At 34.5% G+C, this 15,553-nt stretch overlaps 2 non-coding genes across 2 annotated transcripts; both read left to right on the top strand.

Moving 5' to 3' along the window:
- Positions 1–1,922: 1,922 nt before the first annotated feature.
- On the top strand, positions 1,923–1,997 carry Trnai-aau (transfer RNA isoleucine (anticodon AAU)). The gene has a single exon. It is a non-coding gene; the product is annotated as a tRNA-Ile (tRNA).
- A 10,268-nt stretch (positions 1,998–12,265) lies between these two features.
- Trnai-aau (transfer RNA isoleucine (anticodon AAU)) lies at positions 12,266–12,340 on the top strand. The gene has a single exon. It is a non-coding gene; the product is annotated as a tRNA-Ile (tRNA).
- Positions 12,341–15,553: the final 3,213 nt, after the last annotated feature.

Here is a 15,553-nt window from a genome sequence, read left to right as displayed (position 1 = left end):
TGAAAATGGGCTTATTTGAGTTAGAGGTTATGCGAACTATGATAAATTGAATGTTTATGCTGCCGAGTGGTCTAAAGCGCTGTCCGTCACGGATCACTGCCATCTCACCTCTGTCTGCGTGGGTTCGAGTCTCGGGCTCGGCAAATGTGGATACGTGAGAAAGCTTGCCGGTAGCTTCTCGTGGGTCGGTGGTTCTTTCCGGGGTTTTCCCGGTTCTTCCTCCACCATTAATACTGGCCGACATGTATAGCCTATCTTGTGCTGAAAAATGGCGTTAAACCCTATAACACAACAACAATATTTATGCTGATTTTTCACAAGCCATTGACCATCAAATATATGGTCTGCATATTTTAAAATATTATATTTCATTATTTTGACAACTAAATTTTGTGAGAAAACACATACAAGCCTGGACGTTGTATAATAAGATGTTTTGGCTTTTATAATTGTTTTGTTTTGTGCTTTTATAATCTAAATAAGAACGGTTGTCGTGAACACACCATTTCTTGACACTACAATACATTGGAGACATCTAGTAGCTGAAGAAGGCGTGAGCTGTCCATATATTCCTTTTTATTTGGTCTTTACCCCTTGATGCGTTACAGTATGACAGTGGAGATCTGATTTTAATCATGCTGAGTTAGGCTTGTCTCTTTTTCTTTCTTGACGATAAATTTACTCTTACTATTATTGTTAATATTATCATTATTAAAACTGCTAGGAGTAGCAGTAGTTTATATGTTAGTTCCAGTAGTAGGTAATTATTTACTGGTCAATTTGAATCGATCAGGGCTTTAGGGCGGGATGCTTGATAGTAAATATGCTAGAGCTGAATTTGCATCAGATAACTCCTGAAAGCGTAGTCAACATGATAAAACCTTGCCTATTAGCTTCGTGATCTGTAGATTTCCCACCATGAGGCACACTAGTTTCTGGATACTGTAGGCATGTCTACTTCATTTGTTTCATAATTATCATCATGGTTGCCTGTCGTTTCGCCAAATATTACAGATTGCTTAGCGATTGCTGCTGTTATATTTCTTATCACGTTATACGTTATAGTGTGTTCTAAGTAAAAATGAACTTGATGAACTTTGGTAAATTATTATTTTAACTTACCATACTGACAATGTTCATTTCCCAATCAATTGGTAATAAGAATGCACATTCATAGAAATCAGTATAGAGTATAGCAACTGTTTAACCTCAACAATTTTTGCTGAAATCATATTGTTAAACTGTATATTGAAGTGTCCAAGAGGATAGTAAGATATATTTTTTTTTTGTAATTTCCGAATTATACATTTTACATTGCTTCAATAGATTTTACAATGATAACACACACGTTGACCATGCGAAGTCCCTGGTTTCGATCGCCCCTTTGGCCATACTTATTTTATTTTCTCATACGTCTCTTTCATTTCATTTCTGCAGCACAAATTTCAATTTCCATTTGTAAAGGCACAAAATCTGTACCTAGTTATCTCCTAAAACTATATTATTCAATTCTAAAAGCTGCGTTAGTCTGCTACCCAAAACCTGATTCAGTGGACCATGTAAGATATATATGAGACCTGCAAGTGGAAGTGAGACATCCACGACTAACCAAGAGCCACCTTGGTATGCGTCTTATCTTCGTTCTCTCCAAAAGCTCGAGGAGTAATTTATGACTTTACTTAAAACAACACGCAGTGTGTTAACGTTAGCACATTCGGCAATTATGAAAAGACCAATATTTGTTATAATATGGGAGTTATGCATTTTACATTATTTCCATATATTTTATACTATTAACATACACGTTGGCAATGCTTTTACGTACCCTAATTGTGTGGTTCCTTTTGCTAATCATTCATTGTGTGAAAGTATGTACTCCATCTGTATTTCTAGATTGTGTAGGAGGATTTTGATTAGCAAGTGGCCGCATAGCTCAGTTGGTTAGAGCGTCGTGCTAATAACGCGAAGGTCGTGGGTTCGATTCCCCCCTGTGGCCAATAGTTTTTATTTTCGTTACTATTTTCCTCTCTATTTCTTTATTTACCTTTATCTTCTTCTCCTTCTCTGTCATTTCTATTCTGGAGCAACGAGATGAAGTCTGTACTATTATTTTTTAAAAGTTTAACAATTCAATGGGACTTCCGGTTATGACATCAGAAGGAAAACACGTTTGATGATCGCTCCGTGAATTTTCCAGTTTTTTTCCTTTAATAGACATTTTTGCTGTTTTAATTTGTTACAGGTACGTTGATAAGATTTGTGTGATCGCATTCATATATAAGTGAGATATATTTTGAGTGTGTGGATAACTTTATCCACCACACAATATATTATTTTCTGTGACAATGAATACAAAGCCTGCTCGTGCTGCACGTGCAGCACAAGGAGCTGACTCACACTCTAATGACACCAGTGGAATAGCTAACAATAAGAATGGCATGTCGAGTAACATTGATAGACAGACAGGAGCTTCTCGTCGTTTTGGGAAAGAATGTACCGTGGTGATTGATGTAAAGGATGTGAAGAAAATAAAGGCACGTGATATTGTTAGAAGTGTAGAAGAATTAACCGGAGATATGTCGGTCTATGCAGTTGTGCCCAAAGGTGCAAATTTGTATGAGTCACACTACCGAGCAAGGAAGTAGCATATAATACCTTGTGTGGAATTGATATTGGAAGTGAACACTTTGATTGTACTCTATTATATTCAGACACTATTATAGTGTCAATTCTTCATTTACCAGCATACATCAATGATGATGATATAAGTATGAAGCTCGGTGAATACGGAGTAGAACTTCTTTCTCCCATTCAACGCAGATATTATCCTGGAACTAGTGTGGCTGATGGGACTCGTTATGTCAAATGTAAATTTCCACAGCAGGTAAAATCCTTGCCTTACAGTCTGAAATTTCAGACTGTTAATGGTCAATAATACTTTAGAGTATTACATGATAATCAAGTTAAGGTATGTTCTAGATGTCTAGATCCGGGACATGTTATAAAAGACTGCCCTGATTTTGTATGCTACAAGTGTGGGGAGCAAGGCCATGTAGCAAAAAACTGCACAAGGCAAAGATGTGATAGTTGTGGAAGTTTTCCTCTTATGTGTACATGCAGGATATGCGACAAATGCCACAAAGAGGCGCAAACATGTATGTGTTACAGGGAGGCCATTGCAGGCATTCATTCGCAAGTTGATGATGATACGAGGGAAGACATATTGGAGTTACCGAGTGACGAAGATGATAAAGAAGAAATTGAGAATGAAAAAAAAGATAATGAGAGTGGAGAAAGTGGGGAAGAAAAAGAAAGAAGTGGAGTTGATATGACCAATGTAGAAATAGAGGAAGTAAACAACAATCATACAATTGGAGATGGATCGGGGACAGATTCAGATGATGACAGGAAGATGGCTGCAGACGTTGTTGAAAGATCAAACGAATCACGTACATGTCAAGAAAACGGTACTAATATCGAAAATTTCAAAGTAGTACAAAGGAGAAGGAGAAGGTTTAATCCAGTACCTAACATGAAATTGAATAACATGCGACGAACACCTATTAAGAAATGATCAAACACTCAACATTTTTTAATACTTTCAATACACTCATCATAATCATGGCTTTAAATATTGTATCTCTAAATGTAAATGGCTTGCGTAATTTGAATAAACTAAAGTCTGTTTTAGAAATATTTAAAGAGAAAAGAGGCCATATTTTATTATTGCAAGAAACCTTTTGGGATGATGAGTTTGTTGAAAGTGTTAGAGAAAATGAGATTTGGAATGGTGACATATTTTATAGCAATGCAGACAATAGGAGGGCAGGTGTTGCTGTTTTAGTAGTGAGAGAATTGAGAAATCAGGTGACACAAGAAATTATTGAAAAGGGTAGGATTTTACATCTTAAAATAGCTATTGATGATAAAGTGATTGATTTAATCAATATTTATGCTCCAAATGTTGTGAAGGAAAGGTTTAACTTTTTCATGAAGCTAAATACATATTTACATAACAGTACTAGTGATAGCACTATCCTGGCTGGTGATTTTAATACAACTTTAGCAGGTATTGATCGACATAACAAAGCCTTACATATTGATGATGTAGCAGTGCGTGAACTTTATAAAATTATTCATGATAGGAATATTACCGATTTATGGAGATCACGAAATCCTAGTACTCGTAGTTTCTCCAGAAAACAAGTTGTACTAGGCGAAATGAAGCAGAGTAGAATAGATTATTTTTTGATTTCCTCAAAATTGCATTCCAATGTGCAAAATATTTATTATGCAGATACATCCTTTAGTGATCATTCTTTTGTATACCTTAAACTAAATACCTGCAAAGTGGAAACAGGGCCCGGATTATGGATACTAAACAACAATGTTCTTTTTGAGGAAAAATATGTACAAAGAGTGAAATCAATTCTTACCGAAGGAAAAACTGACGAAATGTATTTCAGGGAACCACTCATTTGGTGGGATAATGTAAAATACAAAATTAAAAAATTTTCCCAAGTATACTGTACAAGAAGAAATAAGGAAAGATTACAAGAATACTTTACATTGCAAAATAAATTAAAATCATTTTCAGAAAAAGTCGCAAATAAAGAATCATATGACATTAACAAATATGAAGAACTAAAACATCAGCTAAGTGACTATGAAACTGATTTTTGTCGGGGTGCTATTTTGAGATCTAAGGCGAAATGGGCAATTGAAAGCGATAGAAATACTAAATACTTTCTAAATCTTGAGAAATATCGACACAACAAAAATGTAATCAATGAATTGATTGATGATGATGGTGTAATTATTTCAAATACAAGCGGGATCTTAGATGAAATACATCAGTTTTATAGTCATTTATATTCTTCGGTAACTGTTGATGATAATTGTACTGATTCACTTTTAAATTTTGTAAACTGTTCTGTATCTGATGAGGATAAAGATATGTGTGATGCCATAATAACAGTTGATGAAATACATACAGCTATAAAAGGGATGGCTAAAAATAAAAGCCCCGGCCCGGACGGATTGACAGTAGAGTGGTATTGTAAATTTTATGATTGTATATATGATATTCTGTTGCACATCTTTCAGAGTGTTAAGAATGACAATATTATGTCGAGATCAATGAGATTTGGGGTTATATCACTTATTTATAAAAATAAGGGGGATAATAGAAGATTGCAAAATTGGCGTCCTATCAGTTTACTTAATGTAGATTATAAAATTTTGGCAAGGATTTTGTCTACACGTTTAAAAATGGTATTACCCAAAATTATTTCTCAAACTCAGACATGTTGTATAGTTGGGAGAGATATTGCTGATACTATAGTCACTGTAAGAGATATTATAGATATGGTTGAGAGAGACAATCTTGAGGGATATATCTTAAAAATTGATCAAGAAAAAGCGTTTGACAGAGTTTGCCACTCATATCTGATTTCTGTTTTACGAAAGTTCGGTTTTGGTGACAATTTTATTCAGTGGATAAAGATATTTTATAATGAAATTAAAAGTAGTGTTAAATGCAATGGTCATCTAACGAAACCCTTTTTAATTAAAAATTCAGTCAGACAAGGTTGTCCTATATCAGCAATGTTATATGTATTAGCAGCAGAACCCTTAGGACTCGCTATCAAAGCAAATTCCACTATCAAAGGTATTCCACTCCCACTATCTAGTAATACAAGTAAAGTTTTTCAACATGCAGATGATACAACCTTGACATTAGCGGACACACAATCCATTAATCAATCTTTTAATGTACTTGACTTGTATTGTAAAGGATCTGGTGCAAAGGTGAACAAGGAAAAGACAGAACTTCTGTGTATTGGATCTGGTAAACTTACTGATGATTATTGCAAACAATTACAAATTCAAATGTGTGATCAAGTCATCTTAATTTTGGGAGCTTATGTTGGAAAATGTGCAAAGTTATGTGAGCAACTGAACTGGAATGATAGATTGTCTAAAATTAAAAACTTATTGCAACTGTGGTCACAGAGATTTTTGACAATACAAGGAAAAGTAACAGTTGTTAATAACTTATTAGTTTCTAGAGTATTGTACATAGTGTCAGTTCAGCCTCTTCCTGATATGATTGCTGATGAATTGAAGCAATTATTTCTCAGATTTATCTGGTCAGGAAAGTCCCATTTGGTTCACTATTATACAATAATTGGTGATAAGCGAAATGGCGGACTACAGTTAACTGATATAAAGATGAAAATGTATGCATTCAGACTAAAATTTTTAAAAAGATACTTTGATGTGAATTGCCATGCTATGTGGAAAAATACCTTTGATCACTTTTTATCTACTGTCCTGAACATGAGGTTGACCAAAGAGTTGTTTCTCATGTCTTTAAATAAGCAACAATTGAATACCCTACCTATATTTTACAGAGAAATGTTTCATGCATGGGAAAAACTTAGAAATAATATCGATACAAATATTGATGTGAGGAATGTTTTTGAACAACCTCTCTTTTTAAATCCTAATATTACATGTGCTGGTAAAACGTTGTTTTTCGCAGAATTTATAGAAGCAGGAATTGTTCGTGTTCAGGATATTACATATGAATTTGTACCTGGAATACTACCTTATAGAGCTATTCAAGAAATGATATACAAATCAAATTCTGAGATCAAAACAGATAAGATAAAAAAAGACTATAATTGCATAATAGAAAGTATACCATTAGGCTGGAGAAATATTGTTGCAACAGAGTCAAAACCCACTGTAACCAATGGGAGAAATAATATGTTTCTCAGAGTTGATACAAAATTATATGACCTCTGTTTATGTACAACACAACTATTTTACAAGCTTTTATGTACGTTGATTTTTCAAGAACCAGCTTCTGTTTCCTTTTGGAGTAAGATATTTAGTTTGGAAAAGCATAAATACTGGAAATTGATACACCTACCTTTCAAGATCCCAGATTGTATAGATTTGGATTACAGAATAATGCACAATCGAATATTTACAAAAGAGAGACTAAAATACTATGGCAAAATTGATAATGACTTATGTCCAGTGTGCCAGTTGGAAACAGAGGATTTATTTCACATGTTTTTGAAATGTCCTGAATTAAGCTCTTTTAAGAATTATATTGTATATATAGTTGAGATTCTTTTTAAAAATTGTAGAGTTGGTGTTCTCAATAGCACTTCTTTTGAACAAATGCTCATGATAGGATATAACAAAGAAACAAAATTAGTAAATAGTTTTTTTTTGAACTACATTCTGAGCATTGCTCGATTGTGCATTTACAAAAGAAGAAACATTATGTCGTTATTAGGGAAACAAATAGACATCGAAAGATTGTTCCAATATTTGACTAGAAAATATATATTATATGCGTATCAACATTACAAAGACAAAAATCAGACTTTGATTACGAAGTATTTTGTAAAAGATAATCCTTTAATGAGAATAGAAGAGGATAAACTGTTTATTACATTGTAGAATCATTGTTTTGCACTATAGGATTACAAAATAAAATTTTAGAATCATTGTTCTGTAACATAGCTTAACAAAATAATATTGTAGAATCATTGTTTTGTAATATAGCATTACAAAATACTATTGTAGAACCATTATTTTGTAATATAGCATTACAAACTACTATGTACATACTGACTGTATACTTTTAACTTATATACTGTACAAAGCGTTTTTTAAATAAAGAAAGAAAAAAAAAAACCGGTTCTCGTCCGATCACCGAAGTTAAGCAACGTCGGGCCCGGTTAGTACTTGGATGGGTGACCGCCTGGGAATACCGGGTGCTGTAGACTCTAATTTTTTTTTTCTTTTATGACTAAAAACAGTTGAAGTTTTTCTTTCTTTCTTTTATTGTAACTAAATTTACTTTCTTCAATATAAACAATAAATAGAGCAATTTCTCGAAAAAAAAAACAAAAAAAAAAAAACGTCGTGCTAATAACGCGAAGGTCGTGGGTTCGATCCCCCCTGTGGCCAATAGTTTTTATTTTCGTTACTATTTTCCTCTCTATTTCTTTATTTACCTTTATCTTCTTCTCCTTCTCTGTCATTTCTATTCTGGAGCAACGAGATGAAGTCTGTACTATTATTTTTTAAAAGTTTAACAATTCAATATCAAAACTTTATGTTCCCAAAATCATGATTCAATATACGTTATATTTGAGATCTAGAGGGTGAAGTGAAAGATCCATAATCAGCTGAAGCACACTTTGGTATGAGTCTTATCTTCGTTATAGCAGTTAGCACGAGGAGTAATTTATAAGTTTACCTTAAACCTAATATAGAAAGCTGTAAGTTAGAACTTTAGGCAAAGATGAAAATAAATAATAAACATATTTTGGGGTATTGCACAATAATCAAGTAAAGGTGTGTTCTCGATGTCTAGATCCGAGCCATCTTATGAAAAGGTGACTGGATTTTGTGTGCTATAAGTGTGGGGAGAAGGGCCATGTAGCTAAGAATTGCAAAAGGCAAAGATTTGACAGTTGTGGAAGTTTTCCTTTATGTGTCAATGGGGGATATGCGACAAATCCCACAAAGATGCCCAAACATGTACATGTTACAGAGAGGACATTGTGGAAGTGAATCCGCAGGTTGGTGATACTGCGAGGGAGGAACAATCATTGGAGTTACAGCTTGCCGAAGATGATGAAGAAGACGTTGAGAATTAAATACAGGATAATTATAGTGAAGAAAGAGTGGAGGAAACTGTGGGAAGCAGAGTTGTTAAGACCGATCAAGAACTAGAAACGGAGGAAGAACGAAACAACAGGCGTACTGTTAGTGATAGATCGGTGACGGATCCAGGAAGTGATGACAGTAGGATGGTAGTTGAAGTCGCTTTTGAAAGGCAAACGATGTTCAGAGTTTTCAGGTAAACGGAAATGGAAATAACAGTACTGATATAGACACTTTCAAAGTCATACACAGTTGGAGAAGACGGTTTAATCCAGTACCTAGACTGAAAACGAATAGCATGCGTCTCAAATCCATTAAATAATTTCTAGTATTCATGGAAATGATAAAACATGCGACATAATTTAATACTTTAAACACACTAATCATTATAATGGCCTTATATATTGTATCTCTAATTGTAAACGGCATGCTAGATTTGAATAAGCGAAAGTCTGTTTTAGAAATATTTCTAAAAAATAAGAGGCCATATTTTATTATTGCAAGAAGCCTTTTGGGATGATGAGTTTACTGAATGTATCACAGAAAATGAGATTTGTAATGGTGACATATTTGATAGCAATGCCGTCATTAGGAGGGCTGGTGTTGATGTTTTAGTAGTGAGAGAGTTGAAAAATCAAGTGGCACATGAAATGTTTCATAAGGGTAGAATTTTATATTTAAAATAGATCATGATGAAGAGTGGTTGATTTCATCAATATTTATGCTACAAATCTTGTGCGAGTAAGGTATACCTTTTAATGAGATCAAACACATATTTGCATAACAATACTAGCGATAGCACTATCTTGGTTGGTGAGTTCAATAACGCTTTATCTGGAATTGATCGACATAACAAAACCCTAACAGGGCTTTCTAAAATTAGTTATGATAGAAATACAAAACGACACACATTGTCGCATTTAACCTACTCGACACACTATTGACATTCGGTCCCAGACTATTTGGAATCAGGTCTCAATTAGTACTTCGAGTTCAGTACCCACCATTGTAGTTCTAGCAGTTTTCGTCTATTTTCAGTACATTTTTTCCTCTCATTTTGGTGGGGATAGAAGAGTTATATATATGCATTTCTTGTAGGGATTTAAAGGTAATTGTTTATTCTGAAGAATATGAGTTCTAGGTGTGGTTTTCTCTTTGTATTTTGGCGACAGTGACTAGTGTCTTATAAGACTTTGGTGATGGTCCTGAAGTGAAATATGTGTTCTATTTACATGCTGCTCTGTTGACAGGCCAGCCATTCAAACAAATGCAGGTCAACCTTTGACAAGAACTTCACCGTGATATCATCTTTGACGGTATCTTAAATTAACATATGATTGTATTGATTGTCACACAGTGGAAAGGTCAGTATTGAGAAACAAATGTAGTGAATATATAGCAAAATAAATTGTATTCTCTGTCCACGTTGCTGTAAAGGACAAACTGTGCCTCAGCCAACAAAGGCGACACACTATTTGCATCCAGTTCCAGACTGTGCATCTAACTTATTTAGCATTGAACTCTATAACGCAAACCTGCGCATGGTTCCAAAATTTGACTGGATGCACAACATCATTACCACTTCGGTGCGTCAAAACGAACAAATTTGGAAAACTATTAACTTACTTTTCTGTGCAAGATTAGTTTGGAAAATGGGCTTATTTGAGTTAGAGGTTATGCGAACTATGATAAATTGAATGTTTATGCTGCCGAGTGGTCTAAAGCGCTGTCCGTCACGGATCACTGCCATCTCACCTCTGTCTGCGTGGGTTCGAGTCTCGGGCTCGGCAAATGTGGATACGTGAGAAAGCTTGCCGGTAGCTTCTCGTGGGTCGGTGGTTCTTTCCGGGGTTTTCCCGGTTCTTCCTCCACCATTAATACTGGCCGACATGTATAGCCTATCTTGTGCTGAAAAATGGCGTTAAACCCTATAACAACAACAACAATATTTATGCTGATTTTCACAAGCCATTGACCATCAAATATATGGTCTGCATATTTTAAAATATTATATTTCATTATTTTGACAACTAAATTTTGTGAGAAAACACATACAAGCCTGGACGTTGTATAATAAGATGTTTTGGCTTTTATAATTGTTTTGTTTTGTGCTTTTATAATCTAAATAAGAACGGTTGTCGTGAACACACCATTTCTTGACACTACAATACATTGGAGACATCTAGTAGCTGAAGAAGGCGTGAGCTGTCCATATATTCCTTTTTATTTGGTCTTTACCCTTGATGCGTTACAGTATGACAGTGGAGATCTGATTTTAATCATGCTGAGTTAGGCTTGTCTCTTTTTCTTTCTTGACGATAAATTTACTCTTACTATTATTGTTAATATTATCATTATTAAAACTGCTAGGAGTAGCAGTAGTTTATATGTTAGTTCCAGTAGTAGGTAATTATTTACTGGTCAATTTGAATCGATCAGGGCTTTAGGGCGGGATGCTTGATAGTAAATATGCTAGAGCTGAATTTGCATCAGATAACTCCTGAAAGCGTAGTCAACATGATAAAACCTTGCCTATTAGCTTCGTGATCTGTAGATTTCCCACCATGAGGCACACTAGTTTCTGGATACTGTAGGCATGTCTACTTCATTTGTTTCATAATTATCATCATGGTTGCCTGTCGTTTCGCCAAATATTACAGATTGCTTAGCGATTGCTGCTGTTATATTTCTTATCACGTTATACGTTATAGTGTGTTCTAAGTAAAAATGAACTTGATGAACTTTGGTAAATTATTATTTTAACTTACCATACTGACAATGTTCATTTCCCAATCAATTGGTAATAAGAATGCACATTCATAGAAATCAGTATAGAGTATAGCAACTGTTTAACCTCAACAATTTTTGCTGAAATCATATTGTTAAACTGTATATTGAAGTGTCCAAGAGGATAGTAAGATATATTTTTTTTTTGTAATTTCCGAATTATACATTTTACATTGCTTCAATAGATTTTACAATGATAACACACACGTTGACCATGCGAAGTCCCTGGTTTCGATCGCCCCTTTGGCCATACTTATTTTATTTTCTCATACGTCTCTTTCATTTCATTTCTGCAGCACAAATTTCAATTTCCATTTGTAAAGGCACAAAATCTGTACCTAGTTATCTCCTAAAACTATATTATTCAATTCTAAAAGCTGCGTTAGTCTGCTACCCAAAACCTGATTCAGTGGACCATGTAAGATATATATGAGACCTGCAAGTGGAAGTGAGACATCCACGACTAACCAAGAGCCACCTTGGTATGCGTCTTATCTTCGTTCTCTCCAAAAGCTCGAGGAGTAATTTATGACTTTACTTAAAACAACACGCAGTGTGTTAACGTTAGCACATTCGGCAATTATGAAAAGACCAATATTTGTTATAATATGGGAGTTATGCATTTTACATTATTTCCATATATTTTATACTATTAACATACACGTTGGCAATGCTTTTACGTACCCTAATTGTGTGGTTCCTTTTGCTAATCATTCATTGTGTGAAAGTATGTACTCCATCTGTATTTCTAGATTGTGTAGGAGGATTTTGATTAGCAAGTGGCCGCATAGCTCAGTTGGTTAGAGCGTCGTGCTAATAACGCGAAGGTCGTGGGTTCGATTCCCCCCTGTGGCCAATAGTTTTTATTTTCGTTACTATTTTCCTCTCTATTTCTTTATTTACCTTTATCTTCTTCTCCTTCTCTGTCATTTCTATTCTGGAGCAACGAGATGAAGTCTGTACTATTATTTTTTAAAAGTTTAACAATTCAATGGGACTTCCGGTTATGACATCAGAAGGAAAACACGTTTGATGATCGCTCCGTGAATTTTCCAGTTTTTTTCCTTTAATAGACATTTTTGCTGTTTTAATTTGTTACAGGTACGTTGATAAGATTTGTGTGATCGCATTCATATATAAGTGAGATATATTTTGAGTGTGTGGATAACTTTATCCACCACACAATATATTATTTTCTGTGACAATGAATACAAAGCCTGCTCGTGCTGCACGTGCAGCACAAGGAGCTGACTCACACTCTAATGACACCAGTGGAATAGCTAACAATAAGAATGGCATGTCGAGTAACATTGATAGACAGACAGGAGCTTCTCGTCGTTTTGGGAAAGAATGTACCGTGGTGATTGATGTAAAGGATGTGAAGAAAATAAAGGCACGTGATATTGTTAGAAGTGTAGAAGAATTAACCGGAGATATGTCGGTCTATGCAGTTGTGCCCAAAGGTGCAAATTTGTATGAGTCACACTACCGAGCAAGGAAGTAGCATATAATACCTTGTGTGGAATTGATATTGGAAGTGAACACTTTGATTGTACTCTATTATATTCAGACACTATTATAGTGTCAATTCTTCATTTACCAGCATACATCAATGATGATGATATAAGTATGAAGCTCGGTGAATACGGAGTAGAACTTCTTTCTCCCATTCAACGCAGATATTATCCTGGAACTAGTGTGGCTGATGGGACTCGTTATGTCAAATGTAAATTTCCACAGCAGGTAAAATCCTTGCCTTACAGTCTGAAATTTCAGACTGTTAATGGTCAATAATACTTTAGAGTATTACATGATAATCAAGTTAAGGTATGTTCTAGATGTCTAGATCCGGGACATGTTATAAAAGACTGCCCTGATTTTGTATGCTACAAGTGTGGGGAGCAAGGCCATGTAGCAAAAAACTGCACAAGGCAAAGATGTGATAGTTGTGGAAGTTTTCCTCTTATGTGTACATGCAGGATATGCGACAAATGCCACAAAGAGGCGCAAACATGTATGTGTTACAGGGAGGCCATTGCAGGCATTCATTCGCAAGTTGATGATGATACGAGGGAAGACATATTGGAGTTACCGAGTGACGAAGATGATAAAGAAGAAATTGAGAATGAAAAAAAAGATAATGAGAGTGGAGAAAGTGGGGAAGAAAAAGAAAGAAGTGGAGTTGATATGACCAATGTAGAAATAGAGGAAGTAAACAACAATCATACAATTGGAGATGGATCGGGGACAGATTCAGATGATGACAGGAAGATGGCTGCAGACGTTGTTGAAAGATCAAACGAATCACGTACATGTCAAGAAAACGGTACTAATATCGAAAATTTCAAAGTAGTACAAAGGAGAAGGAGAAGGTTTAATCCAGTACCTAACATGAAATTGAATAACATGCGACGAACACCTATTAAGAAATGATCAAACACTCAACATTTTTTAATACTTTCAATACACTCATCATAATCATGGCTTTAAATATTGTATCTCTAAATGTAAATGGCTTGCGTAATTTGAATAAACTAAAGTCTGTTTTAGAAATATTTAAAGAGAAAAGAGGCCATATTTTATTATTGCAAGAAACCTTTTGGGATGATGAGTTTGTTGAAAGTGTTAGAGAAAATGAGATTTGGAATGGTGACATATTTTATAGCAATGCAGACAATAGGAGGGCAGGTGTTGCTGTTTTAGTAGTGAGAGAATTGAGAAATCAGGTGACACAAGAAATTATTGAAAAGGGTAGGATTTTACATCTTAAAATAGCTATTGATGATAAAGTGATTGATTTAATCAATATTTATGCTCCAAATGTTGTGAAGGAAAGGTTTAACTTTTTCATGAAGCTAAATACATATTTACATAACAGTACTAGTGATAGCACTATCCTGGCTGGTGATTTTAATACAACTTTAGCAGGTATTGATCGACATAACAAAGCCTTACATATTGATGATGTAGCAGTGCGTGAACTTTATAAAATTATTCATGATAGGAATATTACCGATTTATGGAGATCACGAAATCCTAGTACTCGTAGTTTCTCCAGAAAACAAGTTGTACTAGGCGAAATGAAGCAGAGTAGAATAGATTATTTTTTGATTTCCTCAAAATTGCATTCCAATGTGCAAAATATTTATTATGCAGATACATCCTTTAGTGATCATTCTTTTGTATACCTTAAACTAAATACCTGCAAAGTGGAAACAGGGCCCGGATTATGGATACTAAACAACAATGTTCTTTTTGAGGAAAAATATGTACAAAGAGTGAAATCAATTCTTACCGAAGGAAAAACTGACGAAATGTATTTCAGGGAACCACTCATTTGGTGGGATAATGTAAAATACAAAATTAAAAAATTTTCCCAAGTATACTGTACAAGAAGAAATAAGGAAAGATTACAAGAATACTTTACATTGCAAAATAAATTAAAATCATTTTCAGAAAAAGTCGCAAATAAAGAATCATATGACATTAACAAATATGAAGAACTAAAACATCAGCTAAGTGACTATGAAACTGATTTTTGTCGGGGTGCTATTTTGAGATCTAAGGCGAAATGGGCAATTGAAAGCGATAGAAATACTAAATACTTTCTAAATCTTGAGAAATATCGACACAACAAAAATGTAATCAATGAATTGATTGATGATGATGGTGTAATTATTTCAAATACAAGCGGGATCTTAGATGAAATACATCAGTTTTATAGTCATTTATATTCTTCGGTAACTGTTGATGATAATTGTACTGATTCACTTTTAAATTTTGTAAACTGTTCTGTATCTGATGAGGATAAAGATATGTGTGATGCCATAATAACAGTTGATGAAATACATACAGCTATAAAAGGGATGGCTAAAAATAAAAGCCCCGGCCCGGACGGATTGACAGTAGAGTGGTATTGTAAATTTTATGATTGTATATATGATATTCTGTTGCACATCTTTCAGAGTGTTAAGAATGACAATATTATGTCGAGATCAATGAGATTTGGGGTTATATCACTTATTTATAAAAATAAGGGGGATAATAGAAGATTGCAAAATTGGCGTCC

The sequence above is a fragment of the Sinohyriopsis cumingii genome, unplaced genomic scaffold, assembly GCF_028554795.1.
Source record: "Sinohyriopsis cumingii isolate HCF-2022 unplaced genomic scaffold, ASM2855479v2 utg003265l, whole genome shotgun sequence".
NCBI classification, from domain to species: Eukaryota; Metazoa; Mollusca; class Bivalvia; order Unionida; family Unionidae; genus Sinohyriopsis; species Sinohyriopsis cumingii.
The sequence above is the reverse complement of the archived record's forward strand: the minus strand, read 5'-3'. Positions and strand labels throughout refer to the sequence as shown.